Below are 17,306 nucleotides of genomic sequence, written 5' to 3' on the forward strand. Positions count from 1 at the left end.
ACTTCTCTGAAGCTGGCAGTTGTTGAATAAGGTTTGATTGATGTTTTCCTGACTTTCTCTTGAAAAGGCACTTAAGAATAAAACACTGGCTTCTTCTTTCTTCCAAACCTGGTAGGATTCCATCATGTAATCAAGTATTGTGTTGAATTTTCCAAGATATCTTCTGTAAGCCTGGTAGTTTAAGATTCCTTGTTGGGCCTGTTGTTCTGCTACCTTGAATAGATCCTTCTTGGTGTACAAAACTGAAGAATCAAATTCTCCCCAGGTGTCAATCATTTCCTTACGCAGGGTATCCCAGTTGCATTCTTCGTAACCGTCCATATCCTCAATTTGGCACTTCAGTTCCTCTGTTCGTATAAATCGTCCAATCTGAAGAGCTCTTTGAAATTTTGTTGAACCAAACCAATCTGCTGCCCTTTCGTATCTCCGTAGGAATTCAAAGAATCGATTTCCATTGTAGAATAATTCATTGTCATCAATGATTCCCGGTGGATAATCGGATTCTTGGTATGATAGACTTGGTTGTTGATAAGGTATTGGTTGATGTTGATAATATGTTGTTTGTTGATATTGATGATGTTCTGAATGTTGTCTTTGTTGAAATTTGTGTTGATATGTAGGTTCTTGAATGGCTTCATTCTTGTTGATTCCATAAGCAGATGGTTGTTGATGTGACACAGTGCCTCTGAGTGGAATATTCTGGTTTTGTTGAGTTTCATCTGAGTCACGTAAGTGTTCTTCAGCAGGATCTCTGAATTTATTCTCTCGTCCTTTCCCTTTGTCTTTCCTTGGCCAAGTTGACATTGTATTTTCCATATTCCTAATCATAGCTGGAGTTCCTGTAAAAGGCCTTTTCCTTGAAGTGGTTTCTGGAAGAATTGTATCTTCAAAATCTGGTACGCCAAACAATAAATTCATGTTGATTCTTGTTGATTCCGTAGTTTCATTATACATTCAATCCTTGGTAACTGTTACTGTGCTCTGAAAAAGAAACAATAATATCTGGTCTCTGGTCTCTTTACCAGGGCAAATTGGGGGGGGTTTAATATTGATGTAAATAACTTTACCGTGCTGGGAGGGTTCTTCAAACAGTATCCTAATTATTTGAATCCTTAGGTACTACACACCGTCTTTCAGTATATAATTGGCTGTTTCCTTCAAGTTGGCTCCAGAGTTTTCTTCTAACAGTATCTAATTATCCAGATCCTTAGGTACTACACACCGTCTTCCAGTATATAATTAGCTGCTTCCTTCGAAACACTCCTTTCAGGTTTGGTAGTTATGTGTTCCTTTCAGAGGTTCGTAGTTGGTTCCTTAGATGGTTCCTAATAGTCGACTAGTCGTCCAACAGAATAACTGAATATGCCGTTGATTGTTCTAGATTTGTTGATAAATTTGATTCTTTTCGCCGCTAGAAGTTCAGATCCTTTGACAAGTCCTTCTGGTTTGAGTTGAAATTGGTTCCTGGGATGGTTCAAAAGTTGACTAGTTGTCCAACGGAATAAATGAATATGCCACTGTCCGTACTAGAGTTGTTGATGACTTGATCCTTTTTCACTAGCACAATTGTGATCCCTTGGCAATTACTTTGGGTTGAATTGAAGTTCGTTACACGTGGTTGATCAAACAGGGTTATCCAATCACGTTGGGGACTCCCTTGTAGGACTCAAAAGGTGGTAATGAAACCCTTTTGCTGAATGGTGAAGGGTATGATGGAGTTGCAAGCTCTGCCCTTCTGTTATCAGTCAACAAGACCCACCAAGCTCAGCTTGGCAAGTTTTATTAAGTGATAGGTCTGGTCTGTTCCAGATGAAATCTGTTTGACTAGCAACGTGTAAGTGTTTCAATTACTTTGTTATAAGGGTTGAAATGTTGTTATAAGGGTTGATTTATTGTTATAAGGGTTTTAGGATTTGAGTGTGGATGAGTGTTGGGTGAGTTGTGAGTTCTGGGTGAGGAACTGGGGAGCAGGCCACTGGGGGTGGAGAGAGCTCCTTTTATAGACAAAAGGGGGAGCCCCTGAGGGGCTTGTGGGTTAGGGTTTCAGCTAATCTAGACAACAGGGTGAGGGATTTTAGCTGGTGGGAGTAGATACAAATGATGTCATAACCCCTCAGGGGCACATGAATGGTGTCAGAATATACAACAGAACATTCTAATGCATGCATGAGGTAACAGTAGACTGCATGAGCTGTCATACAGGGGGAATTAGTGTATACACAAAGTCTGAGGCTGCAGAAACAGTGTAAATGATGTCATACTATGTATATAAAGGAGTGTATGTAGTTAATATGTAATGAGTGTAGCCTGACAGGGAGATGTATGTTTGTATCCTGTGATATGTATAAGTGTACTACTGTGAAACTCGGGTTGGGGCAGATGACAGCTGGGTTACTGGGGCTGGCCGTGTGATATGTGTCCATGAGGTGTAACTTCCACACTAGAGGGGGTCCAGGGGTGCTTCCAGTGGTGACTAAGGGTAAAATTGGCCGTAGAATCCATTTCTGGGGTCCATTTGATGGTATCTTGAGGCCTAGTATGAGTAATTATGTGGCATAGAAAAAAAACTTTTTATTTTTCCACTTTTCCGTCTACCACTAGACTTTTGTTTCTATTCCTCTGGGTTCCAGTACTCCAGACAAGTGTTGATAACTGGGTCGATACATACAACAATTACTGAAAGCGGCGTGATCTACAAACTACACTTCCCACTGGCGTCAGCTCTGAGTTTTCATATAGCACCCCTGGATTCTTTCAGGCCACCGATCAACTTGTCAAGATACCTTCCATTGCAATTGACTTGATGTTACAAAGGGATTACCCAGACATGGAATCAATGTTCACTCCGACACCTCAAAACTTCCATTGAGTGGCGTCTGCTGTTATGAAGGATCTGGGATTTAATTTTCTGTAATAGATACCGGAAATGTGTGGGAAGTTTTCCATGAAATGCTCCCTCATGTTCAGGCGCGATATTTTCCACCCACTGACTCATCAGAGGAATCTAAATCTGATAATAGAAACGATAGATACTCTTCATCAGAAAATGATACTACTTGAGAGTTTATATCATCCTGTGTATATAAATTTATTCTTTATTATTACTCTCTTACTTGTTATTGAAATCAACTATTATGGAGACATTTTCTTCTTGACCAATTGGTGGGGAGTACTGGCAGAGCCAATCGAACACAAGAAGATCATGAGCTGATGCCTAGACCACTGAGAATAGTATGAAAAGATCAAGGTAAACATGTCATGTATTCTTTCCTGCTCAATGTGATTTTCTTGCTTCATGAGTACTCACTTCTGTACAAATTCAAACAGAAGCTGCAAGGGCTCGGGTTTTTTTTTGTGAAGCACAAGCTGCGGGGACACAGTTTTTTTTTCAAGATGAAACAGGGGGAAAGCTCAAAACCCAAACAAGCTTCTTCTTGAGCCCAAGCTGCATGCATGACACTCACCTCCTCAGTGCGAGTTCCCTTTTGATTTATCTAGCTAATGAATCCACTGATCAATCTGCCACTTGATTACAGTATCACCCACTCCTTTTCCCTCCCACTTGTTGTCAGTTCCATTTTCAATCATCTATTCAGCCAATGGATCCACTTATTGATCGGCCGCTTGATTACAGAATTGCCATTGGTTTGCCCCTCCATAGGACCCAGGAAACCCCTTATAAATGACCGTAACCTAAAATCCAGATTTTCAACAAAATTCATACATTTTTTGACCTCATTCATACACGTTTTGTGCGTACGCTTTGAGGATTTCCCAAATTTTCATACATTTTCCATGCCTACCATTCCTGCCAAGGGGGGGGGGGGGGGGTGCAAAAAAAAAAAAAACAACCTGGGGTGTGCTGCCAAGGTGGGGCACTGGGGAATCAAAAATAAGCCAAGCTGTGCTGCTGAGGGGGGGAGGGCTGCGGGTTTTTCTGGTGCACTCTCAGGAATTTCATACAGCTTAGTTACTACCCTCTTGTACCCAAGAAAAATTTCATATGCTTGAAGTGCTTAAAATTGAGGCCAAAAAAGCCCATTCATACCATTATTGTGCCTACCATTTTGGGTTTTTGCCAAACAATTCATACATTTTTGTTACGGTCATTTACAGGGGGTTTCCTGGGTCCTCCCTCCATCCGAGCCGAGCCCAAGCAGCTTAACGCCCACCCAATCAGTGTGAGGTGTCTTTTCTTTTATCTGCTCAGCCAATTGATCCACTGATTGATTGGCTGCTTGATTACAGAATTGCCAGCGGCCTTGCCCCTCCATCCGAGCCGAGCCCGAGCAGCTTAACGCCCACCCGATCAGCGTGAGGTGTCTTTTCTTTTATCTACTCAGCCAATCAATCCACTGATCAATCGGCCGCTTGATGACAGTCTCCCCAGCAGTTTTTCCATCCAATCGAGCCAAGCCCGAGCAACTTAACACCCACCCAATCAGCGTGAGGTGTCTTTTCTTTTATCTACTCAGCCAATCAATCCACTGATCAATTGGCCGCTTGATGAAAGTTTCCCCAGCAGTTTTTCCATCCAATCAAGCCAAGCCCGAGCAACTTAACGCCCACCCAATCAGCGTGAGGTGTTCTTAACTTTATCTAATAAGGCCAATCAATCCACTGATCGATTAGCCACTTGATGACAGTCTCCCCAGCTGCTTTTTCATCCTAGCCGAGCCTCAGCTGCCTAAACACCCACCTGATCAGTGCGATTTCACCTTTGATTTATCCACTCAGGTGGATTAGGGTTAGGGTTAGGGTTAACGCTGCAAAAAACAAACGTTACACAGGCAAAAAAGAGAGAAAAACATCAGAAAAAACAAAACATGTAAACAATACGCTTTGATAGAGAAATCATGATTGAAAACGCAACTGGTTCTTTCACATGGAGAAACATTTCAAATTCCGGAACAATGATTTCCAGAATGGAGAAAATGAGGAGAGCCTACTGAGGGTCTTTTTCCTTGGAGGCAGATTTTGCTCCTGAGTCTCTTTTGCCAGTGTGTCTTGAAGGGCCTGGATCTCTTCTGAAGCCTCCTTGTCCTCCTCCGGAATAACCCCTTTGATAACTGCCTGGCGTGTCATTGTAGTCCTCCTCAAAGCAGTCGCAAGTCCTTTTGTACACATCATCTTGACCATAATTGGTGTGAGCCTGAGTCTCTATAGTGACAGCAGGACACAAGAAATGGGGGGTAATAGTTGGATTTCTTGTGATAAAGAAAATACAACTATAAGAGAGAGAGAGAAAGAGAAAAGAGAAAACAGAGCAGAATCAAGATGAAGAAAAGCACTAGGTTATTCTAGTGGGAATGCACGTCCACTGGCAATGCTACTCTTCAGAAGAGTGCTGCTAATCTGTGCTAAGAAGTGCTACAGCTTCCTCTCAGGAGGGTATCTGGATTAGATAAGTTTAATCCAGCCACAATTTTTTAGCTTCCTTCTGGATAGTCAAGGTTCTTAAAGGGAAACCTGAGGGACAGCCCTGAACCTAGATTTTGAGGCAAAGGCCAAATGATAATAAGGGACAGCCCTGTGATCAAGATAGAGGCAAAGGCCAGTAGATTTGGAGGGACAGCCCTGTGATCAAGAAGAAGACAAAACCAGCAGAAAAGAGAAGATCAAGCAAGACACAGAGTTGTACCTCTGAGATAAACAAGGTTCAGTGAAAGAGGTTACTTACTGTCAATATCCTAGGCGCCTGTGACGGTAGGTATACTGGGAGTGTTGTAAGCTCTTTGGTGGTGATCCTGGGGTTATCTGGGGTGTGGTTCTGGTGTGCTGAAGTCTGTAGATCCGCCTCAGGCAAGGGGGATCCTTACTACGAAAATTTTCACAGTTTGCTTATGTAATTTACATATGTACATGTGGTTTGGCGCGCCTGGTAGCGCTGACACGTCACAACTGCGCAAGCGCGCCACAACTCAATAACTCAGGGAAGGAGTATAGTTACAATGAATTTATAAGTTGTAACTATGGTTAAAATTGCATGAGGAAACAGAATATGAAGTCAAAACAAGGTTATCTCTTAAGATGAAAAAGATATAAAGTAATTTATATGTAACAAAGGTAGAACAGGCAGCTTTTAGGTCAGCTGTGATGACTCTAAGGCTGACAATCGGTATAACCGCCGTAGTCGGAGTTTCTTCTCTCTACTCTGAAATGATCGCCAGAACCTTGTGCCCAAAAAACACCTCAACCACGGCTTCAGGACCTGACTTCACGACGTCCCGTAGATTCTTTGTTTGCCTTAGACTTTGATTCTTTTGGCCTGCCAGATTTTGGGTCACATCCAAACTTCTTACTCCCATAGGCATAGGGGTTATCAGTGAAGTCGAGCTTGTTCAAATCCTTCGTCACATTGTACGCTCTAAGCCTAACATTTTCTCTGAATACCGAGATATCCACTGCTAAAACAACCCCTTCATTAATTGGGACTTGATATGAGAAGGCGTTCTGTCACCCAATTATATTGTAGTGGAAGCCTGTAAGAAACTTGTTTTCTTCTATAATGTAATCTACGTTCGCCTTGTGTTGTAAAATCCACTCAGCAAATTTGTGGAAGTTGTAAAAATCCTTATAAGTTCAATAGGAATTACAATGGTTTGAAGTCCATTTAGCAAAGGTTTGAGTCCATTTGTTTGGATACTCATAACCCGTATAGTTTCCGTCTTTCTCCTTGGATCTAGACCACTTATTTGTGTGCGCTTGAATGGCTTCTTCCTGCCTGTCAGACACTGAGACACTAAGTCCATGTGTCTACAATGCAGAGTACATGTCTTATTATAGCCTAATGGTTAAAAGACTTCTTTAATGATTGACTTATGTACATAAAGTCAAGAGTTCAATTCCCTGTCATTACATTAATTATGTACCTTTTATTTCAATGTGCTATTATTATGTGTTTAGTACATATTTCACACTCTTTTGAGTATGTAATTAACCTTATTTCACATTGATTACATATCTGTTTATACAGAGAGAGATAATCTTATCTCTCTGTGTATTTATCCTGATTAAGCTTAATATATGTACAAATAGGGTGATTACATACATATTTATGTAAATCCCCTTCTGAATTCCGTGTTCACACCTCCTTGGAGTTAAGGATCCCTCAGGACCTTGACTCGAAGGAGGGAGCTGATCCTGTAATATAAAAGGGGGGGATCTTTCCCCTGGAGAGATTTCCCCCCAAGATTATTACACATACAAACCTGCTAACCTTACTTTAAACCATAAAAGTGAGTGGGGTTTTATATAATCTACTAACCTTTTTCCTTTACAGCTTTTTCCTTCTTCGTGTATTTTCCCCTAGGTACAGGTGGGTGTTATAACACCTGTATCCTAGAAGACAAGAAGCTCATTCCTTGTGTAAGCCACGGCGCCAGGCTCGAGTAATCTCGCCGCGTCCCCTTATTACATAAGGGTGCTAGCCCCTCCGCTGTTCAGCGTCGAGGTGTGGTTTATTCCCATTGGCCTTTTAGGTTATAGTGCGGCCCCTTTTCCGCTGGCCGCTACATTAGCCGTTACAGCGCGTATCCAAAATCCCATCAACTCCGCGTCACATAAGAGACCGGAGCTGACAATTGGGGGTCTGGCCGGGAAATATTTCCTGTGTACCACCAAATCTAGAAGCTCAGAACTTAGTTCTGAAAGTTATATATCTTGTTAAGATATCTCCTCAACTCCCGCGTTCACCGCAATTATCCTCCGCGGACCAGAACAGTCTTCTTAACCGTCCACTCTTCTTATCTGATTCTTAAGATCAGACCTCTCAACTTCTCATCGCTGAAACTGAAACCTTTGATCCATGTGCTCAACCTTTTAACCACAGATCGACAAATCAAATTAAACACGCGATATTCTAAGGAATCTCATAACTCCAATACTCTAAGAGTTCATTCCTTTTCCCTCTCAAAAATTCCTTTATTTCAGGAATAAAGTTTAACCTTTATTATTCGTATTTTATTAGTGTCTACCGCACCCTCGAAAATTACCTACGCAGGAGCCGTCAGATCTACGACTCCCACGTCCGATCCCGCTCCTACAATTGCTAAGCCAACGGTCAGGAAGGTTCCGACCGCAGCTTCTGAAAGCTCTCGAACGGTTACGGCCCCGAAAAAACCGAAGGTAGTTCGTAAACCAATCCTCCTCAGCAGGGAAACCTCCCAACGACGAATCCAAACCCTCGACATCAACACTCGAGAGGCAACCAAAGACAAAGAAATCGAGGGTCCAACCGAGGTCGTTCCCAGCAGAACATGCCTTACCCGAACCCTCAGACAGATACATCCTACAGGAGAAGTCGACGCCGGATCTCTCATCAGAGATCGATCCACTACGAGATGATCCGATTGAACAGAACGACTCAAGCCCAGTATCAGGCGCTCGAGTCGTTGCGCAATCAGAACGCAGGATACGGGAATCATCCTCAACTCCACGAGGACGATCTGATTTACGAGGATTAACCTCAAGTGAGTTGATCCCCATCCTTAAGAATCTCTTTTCAAGCATTGAAAAAGTTGTTGATTCTAACTGCTCGTTATTATCCAAGCAGGTAAATAACGATGTTACTGTGAACTTGGGGAACATTCTCAGCAAACAGAGCGACTTATACGATCAAAAACTCCGTTCTCTTGTTTTTTCGTCCGATAATTCTATTGCAGCCTTACAACAAGTTGTTAGATCCGTACCACAGGTAGAATATTTGTACAAACAATCTCCGTTAATTGTAGAGACAAATAAAATTTGTAAAGATTTTTCTTCCAAGCTTGATATGGTAATCAAACAAAGTGTTTCCACCAATGATGTTAAAAATATTAGTGAGACTTTAATTGAGCTTAATAAAAGAGAAGACCTCTCTAAGAAAGCATTTGATAATCTCTTTGCACTTGTCTATGATAAGTTGGAAGACAATAAAAACAATTTGAATGAGTTTGTCAATAAGCTTAAACCTTTGAGTGAACAAACTTCTTCAAAAATTTCTCACAATAATTCTCTTGACTTTTTTCCTCCTTCAAACCTGATTACTCAACCCAGCAGGGATAAAGGAAAGAATGTTGAGAAATGTCATTCTGTTGAGTTACCACCAGCTGTAGGAACTTCCAACAGTCATAAAAATTCAGAGCAAATTTGTTCTTGCCATGAAAAAATCTCTGAACTTAAGTTTGAACATGAGCTCCTTAAAGAAGTCAATAATAAACTTGACTTCCTTGTAGAAATAGGAGAACAACTTATTAAAGACATTAATGAGAGAATTTTTTCAATGGAGAAAAAGAATGAAGAGCGCTTTTCTACTTTACTTGATAAATTGGAAGAGTTGAAAACTCTAAGCACTACTTTGGCTACTAAGTCAAGTGCTCCATCAAGTAATGTAAATGTTAATCCAAACACCTTTGCCCCTGGCCCAACTCCACAAGCAGTGCCTAGACAACAAGGAAAAGAGATTTTTTTCAATGTCAACCAGACCAAAACAGAAATGGATCCTGGTAGACTTAATGAATTGTTTGAAATTCCTGTGACTACTCCTCACCATCCTCAGATAACAACTAGACAAGATATTTCTCAAGAGTCCAGTAAAGTTATACTACAAGGCTTGTCTAAAATGGAAGCCTGGCCTACCTTCTCTGGAGAAGGAGAGTATAATCATGTAGACTTTATTGAATGGATTGATACAATCCAACAAGACTCTAGAATTGAAGACATTGTTATTACTTCTAAATTGAAAAATATGTTCACTGGTGTAGCTCATGCATGGTTTTCCAGTGTTAGATCTATAGTAGGAGATAAACCTTGGTCCTTTTGGAAAGATGCCATAAATCAGAAGTATGGGACTCCAGCATGGAGACGCAGACTTCTAATTATTTACCAGAAAGACAAATTTGTTCCTGGTACTACACCAGCAGCAACTTGGGTCACAAGACAGTATAAGAGAATCATGGCTTGTGAACCTCAAACAAATCATGAAAGTCTTATGTTTAAGCTTTTGACTCAAATGGAAGGAGATGTTAGTTTTGCTGCTCAAAATGCAATGAAAGACAACCAGACTTTAACTTCTCTTATTAATGCTTTGGAAGATATTGCAGAATATACTAACATAGGCAAGAGAAAACCTGGTTATATGCAAAATGGCAAAACTTACTCTAATCCTAATGGATCAGACAAGAATAAGGATAATTCAACTAAGTCCAATACTGAAGTCAAATGTTATTCTTGTGATAAGACAGGGCATACTTCAAGGAATTGCCCTAAGAATTCCAAGAAGGTAGCTGCTATAGGTGATGAGGATGACACAGAAAAACCTGAAGCAGATTCAGAAAGTGATTCTGGAAATCAGAAGGCTGATCCAAATGTCCTCTGTGTAATTCCTAACACTTTGGATTATTTTATCACACCTATCAGTGGTAGCAATAAGATTGTTTCCATGACATGTCGTGGAAAAACATGTAAAGTCCTGTTAGACTCTGGAGCTTTCAAGTCAGTTGTAGGACAGAATTATTTGTCTAAATTCTGCCCTGATTGGGAAAAATTTGTCATATCAAAATCTTATGACAAATTTCACAGTTGCTCAGACAAGCTTAACACTTTGGGAATAGTTAAAGTCCATCTTAAGTTTGGCAACTATGTTTTTACCACTGATTTCATAGTTATTGAAAATGCAGTTGTCAACTACTTCATAATAGGAAATGATTACTTGAGCCACTTTAAGATTTCCATTATGAATGACTCAGGCAGCTATTTCAAAATCGGTACAGATAATTTTAAACATCAATTTATGAAAGACAAAAACAGTGTAGTAGCTATGACCCAATCATCACAAGAAGCTTTCACTCAAGAAGTCATTGAGAGCTCTAAAATAAATGTAAATCTCTCTGAAATTCAGAGAAAACAATTATTTCAATTACTTTTTGACAATAAATCAGCTTTTGCAACGATAGAAGAACCATTTGGCGCAATTAAAGGCCATGAGGTTAAGATTACTTTAAGTATTGATAGACCTTATCCCCCAGTACTTCGTAAAGCACCATATCCTGCTATTCCTAGAAGCAGAGAAGCTTTAGAAGAACATATACAGGCTCTACTTAAGCTCAAAGTAATTAGAAAAGTGGGAGCAAATGAATTAGTTGATATAACTACACCAGTTATTATTGCCTGGCATAACAACAAGTCAAGACTAGTAGGAGACTTCAGAGCACTTAACACTTATACTAACCCTGACAGGTACCCTATGCCTAAAATTATGGAATCCTTAAGTAAACTGCATAATTCTAAATACATCACTTGCATGGATGTACTTAAAGGATTTCACCAAAATGTTATTCACCCAGACAGCAGACAGTTTTTGAGAATAGTCTGCCATCTAGGTGTATTTGAATATTTACGCATGCCTTTTGGTATTAAGAATGCACCATCACATTTTCAGAGAATGATGGATAGTGAATTTGCCAATGAATTGAATCAGCTTTGGCTCATTATCTACATAGATGATATTATTGTCTTCTCTGATAATTGGGATGATCATTTGTGCAGATTGAAAATAGTCCTGAACAAAGTCACTAAAATGAATATGAAAATTTCACTTTCCAAGTGTCAATTTGGTTTTTCTGAGTTAAAAGCCTTGGGACACATTGTTAGTGGACTTTCTCTAGGAATTGACAAGCACAGAGTAGCTGCAGTTCTTTTGAAACCTATACCACAAAACTTAAAAGAAATGCAAATGTTTTTAGGTTTTGCAGGATATTACAGGTTAAACATTAAAAACTTTGGAGCTATGGCTTCCAGCCTTTATAAACTGTGTAGCCCTAGTGTAGTTTTCGAAATGACGGCAGAACACGTGGCCGCTTATGAAGCAATTAAATTTGCTTTAACAAATGCTCCTTTGCTCTTCCATCCAAATCCTAAGTTACGCTTCATATTGTACGTCGACGCGTGCATGGAAGGAATAGGAGCAGCATTGCACCAAATCCAAATAATTGATGATAAACCTGTTGAAGGGGCCATTTGCTTTATTTCCAGACAACTCAAAGACTCAGAAAAAAAGTATGGAGCTTCTCAACTAGAGTGTCTTTGTTTAGTCTGGGCCCTTGATAAGCTTTATTATTATTTAGATGGTTGTGAATTTGATGTTATCACAGATTGTATTGCACTAAGATCTTTAGTCAATATGAAAACACCAAATAGACACATGCTAAGATGGCAAATTTCCATCCAAGAATGGCGTGGGTCTATGACTATAATTCACAGAGATGGTATTATCCATAAAAATGCTGATGGACTCTCTAGATGGGCTCTTCCAAATAATTCAGATAATCCAGCTTATGATGCAGAAGATGAAGAAACAGCTGTTCCAGTTACATCTATCTTGCCTTTTCCCATGAGAATGTCTGAGTGTCTTGCTAATTGGGCTCTACCTAATGACAAAAATAATCCTGCTTTTGAAGAAGAGATTATTGATGACACTCAACCAATAATGGCAGTCTCTGTCTCAGGTTTGGCCAGTTCATTTTGGGATTTAATAGAGAAGAGCTATGAGTCCAACAAAAACACAGTTATTCTTCTCCAGCTGCTTAAATCCAAACATTCAGATCAAGGTCTTGTAGAGAAACTTGAAGGAGTCTGGAAAAAGCATTTTTTAGAAGAAAGATTTGTACTCTTAGATGGTTTATTGTACCACAGAAGAGAACATAATTCTTCAGTAGTACTCATATCAGATGATCATAAGAGTATTATTTTGAATGAATGTCATGACAGCATTACTGCTGGACACTTTTCTAAGGAAAGAACCATCAACAGAGTACAAGGTCTAGCTTGGTGGCCTGAATGGCAAAACCAAGTATCTAAATACTGTGACTCCTGTGACAGATGTCAGAAAGCAAATAGGTCTACAGGCAAGAAACTTGGTCTTTTACAAACTATTGAAGAACCTAAAGGAAGGTGGGAAGTCATTAACATGGACTTTGTTACAGCACTTCCCCCTGCAGGCTCAGAAAGCTATAATGCTGTCTTAGTAGTTTGTGACAGATTCTCCAAAAGAGCCAGATTCTTACCATGTTATAAGGATAGTAGTGCTATGGACATAGCTTTGGTTTTCTGGAACAACATTGTTAGTGATGTTGGTTGTCCTAGAGTAATTATTAGTGACAGAGATCCAAAATTTACGTCAGACTTCTGGCAAAATTTATTTGAAATCCTTGGAACCAAATTGGCATTTTCAACTGCTTACCACCCTCAAACAGATGGTTTGGCTGAAAGGATGATCCAAACTTTAGAGGATATGATCAGGAGATATTGTGCCTATGGAGTAGACTTCAAGACCAGTGATGGATACACACATGACTGGGTATCTCTTTTGCCTGCTCTAGAATTTGCTTATAATTCAAGCAAACATTCCACAACAGGAATCACTCCTTTTGAACTTGAAAGAGGTTGGATCCCAAATATGCCTAAGGATTTCTTGCTCTCTAGAACAATTGCTTTACACCCTAGCTCTGAATGTTTCCAAAAAATGATGTTTCAAGCAGGAGAACAAGCAGCTACATGTGTTAAAGAAGCAACTGAGTACAATAAAGAGCGCTGGGATAAGACCCATAAAGACCATAACCTGGAAATAGGAGACAGGGTTCTTATCTCAACTGTAAACTTTAACAACCTAGGAGGACCAAGGAAGTTAAAAGATGCTTTTATTGGCCCTTTTGTTATTAAAAGCTTTCATGGAAGAAATGCTGTAGAAGTTATCTTGTCTGAAGAATTTAATCAGAGACACCCTACTTTTCCAATTAGTTTATGTAAAAAGTACATTGACCCTGATGACAAATCTGTAAGAACTTCTACGGTACCAATTGTTCCACCAATTGAAGTGGACCAAAGTTCAAAATTGCCCCTCAAAATTTTAAGAGAAAAGACTGTAAGGAAGCAAGGAAAAGATTGCAAGTTGTTTTTAGTGAGGTTCAAGAATAGCCAACCAGATGAAGATCTATGGCTAGAACCTGAAAATATTAACAACAGCCAAGTCTTGCTTAGGCAGTTCAGAGCTTCCAAAAGATCTAAAAATTCCTCTTGAAGAGTAATTTTTTTGGTGGGGGCAAATGTCAGACACTGAGACACTAAGTCCATGTGTCTACAATGCAGAGTACATGTCTTATAGCCTAATGGTTAAAAGACTTCTTTAATGATTGACTTATGTACATAAAGTCAAGAGTTCAATTCCCTGTCATTACATTAATTATGTACCTTTTATTTCAATGTGCTATTATTATGTGTTTAGTACATATTTCACACTCTTTTGAGTATGTAATTAACCTTATTTCACATTGATTACATATCTGTTTATACAGAGAGAGATAATCTTATCTCTCTGTGTATTTATCCTGATTAAGCTTAATATATGTACAAATAGGGTGATTACATACATATTTATGTAAATCCCCTTCTGAATTCCGTGTTCACACCTCCTTGGAGTTAAGGATCCCTCAGGACCTTGACTCGAAGGAGGGAGCTGATCCTGTAATATAAAAGGGGGGGATCTTTCCCCTGGAGAGATTTCCCCCCAAGATTATTACACATACAAACCTGCTAACCTTACTTTAAACCATAAAAGTGAGTGGGGTTTTATATAATCTACTAACCTTTTTCCTTTACAGCTTTTTCCTTCTTCGTGTATTTTCCCCTAGGTACAGGTGGGTGTTATAACACCTGTATCCTAGAAGACAAGAAGCTCATTCCTTGTGTAAGCCACGGCGCCAGGCTCGAGTAATCTCGCCGCGTCCCCTTATTACATAAGGGTGCTAGCCCCTCCGCTGTTCAGCGTCGAGGTGTGGTTTATTCCCATTGGCCTTTTAGGTTATAGTGCGGCCCCTTTTCCGCTGGCCGCTACATTAGCCGTTACAGCGCGTATCCAAAATCCCATCAACTCCGCGTCACATAAGAGACCGGAGCTGACACTGCCAGTCCTTGTCGAAGATTGTCAACAGGAGAGGACCCCTAAATTTGCGGATATTCTTGTCAAAGTATGGAGTGAATCCTACATCAAAATGTTTTGGAAGAGAACCCTTTATAAAGACTATGGTTGTTTTCTCATTTGACTGCTTTGCCACGGAGGCGGGAGGACCAGGTATGTCTGTAGATTTGGATCGCAGAATTTCTAGTTTAACCACGTTCAAAAAGGTACCGGAAGCTGTAACTGTTGCTTGATAACTGAATATTGAAGTCGACTCTTCCAAGGTTGCCAACGTTTTATAAATTCTATAAAAATAGTCCGCTTCAACCTTATCCCCTTTTGCTACCGCCTCTGCAAATTCCTCCCACATGATCTCTTTGACCGTCTTCACGACTGGGACCGGTGTGGTAAGACTAATCCACTTACAAACACATCAAAAATAGGGAAGAATTAAGATAATAATATATTATAAAGTACAAACAAAACCATTATAGTACAAAACATACTACAACCAACATCTTACACATATTTCTCAATTATATTATCACCCAGAAAACCAGTACTATAAGTCTATTTAATTACATGATCAAATACATAGTAGAATCATAGTTTCACATACAAATCACACACATTACATAGTACAAATCTACTCTAGGACTGAAGGGAACACTGCTGAAAGATTCCATTATCACATGTTAGAAAATCTACTCTTAGATCATGTTTTCACCCCAAAGAGGAACAAGCCAAGTGATCACAACTCAAAGTAGTATACTATTTCACAAATATCATGTACAGCTTCCCAATATAGATTAGTATTTCAACACTACAACTGTACAGCATCCCAAAGTAGTATTCTATTTCACACTGGTAAAATCCACTCTCAGACTAGATTATTTACTATATAAGGAGGCCTCTTCTGCCCCTTCTTGTTCCCTTTCTTCCCCATGCCAGCATAAATAGTAATATTAAGAAATTACTTCCTCTTCCATCACCCATCTAAATAGTAAGATCATAATAGTAATAATTATAATATAAATTGAAATCATAAATTGAGAACTTGATAACATAACAAATATAAATTGACCCTTCTAAAAAGTCACTTACGTCAAACTATAACACCTCTCATCCCACCCACAGAGCCCTGGTTCTTAGGGTCTGTAGTAGAAATACTTAAGAATATTTCTTCTGATTTAGCCACACTAAAATTCTTAGTGTAAATTTTTCCCAGAGTTTATTATAGGAAGGCAGCCCTTCAAGCACCTTTAGCCTAAACTTACCTAGTTTTTGCTATATTCCCTTCCAAGCTCAGATCACGCCCTGCGTAGAAGTTCCACACCGGCTGGTTTACAAGAAGGCTATCAGGAGTTTGAAACTCTATGGAAGGGTTTGGGACGGCCTTAGCTGGCTCTTCTGTCACCGTGACATCCCCTTTTCCAATCTCTACCCTCAGTACATTCAACAGTATTGCTTTATACTTCGCCGCTACAGACTGCTCATTATTATTGGCACTGGTGGGGGGAATTTCTGAACAACCCATAAAGATGGCATCATTAATAAGTTGTAATCACCTCTATCCCATTGGGGAGAATATCTATATATCTGCCTCTCAACAACTTAGAGGGCTAACCTTCCAAATTATCGCTGCCTTCACTGTCTGTGGAATCCATCTGCACAATGCCCGTCTTCTTCCCTTCTCCAATAAAATTGTTTGACGAGGGTCTCTCAGCTGTCAAACCCAAAATAAATCCCGTTTTAATGAACAAGCCAGCAACTTAGGCTGTTAATGTTTATCACGAACCCCTCAAGGGTCCCTTGGCTAAGTTATTGTCTTCCTCGACATGTCTTCTCTCCACATCCACTTCGCCGCCTGTCGACGTAGGTCCACCTCCTGGGATAGGTTGCTTTGACGCCAATCTTCTGGTTACTTGTTTCACCATTTCTTCTACCATTGTTTTGTTGAGTTGATCAAAAGATTATTCACAAAAAATGGAGCTGCTACCAGCAGTGATGGTGAAGATAGTGAAATGGCGGAACTGTTGGGGTGAGTTGTGGATGGTGGAATCTGGACGGGGTCTGAGAAGCTTAAGGTTGAAGCTTAAGCCAAGTCAGGGGAGGTACGCGTGTATGGTTCGCGGGCCGCGTCACTGACGTCATCTCCAACCCCCTGGTTTTGGCCTGGCTCCACAAGCTGTAAGCCCCCTCCTTTGGGGTCTCACAAAGATGTCACATAGCTATCACTAGATTAGATAATCCGCCTGATACTTAGTCTACACTCTCTCCCACGTTCTAGCCGGTAGAGATCTTGCCCTTCACATCTCTCCCGGCTAGGTAAGCTTTCCCCTTTTCCTTCTTCTCTCTCCTTTCCCTTCTGATT

Source organism: Puccinia triticina, chromosome 12A (genome assembly GCF_026914185.1).
Source record: "Puccinia triticina chromosome 12A, complete sequence".
NCBI classification, from domain to species: Eukaryota; Fungi; Basidiomycota; class Pucciniomycetes; order Pucciniales; family Pucciniaceae; genus Puccinia; species Puccinia triticina.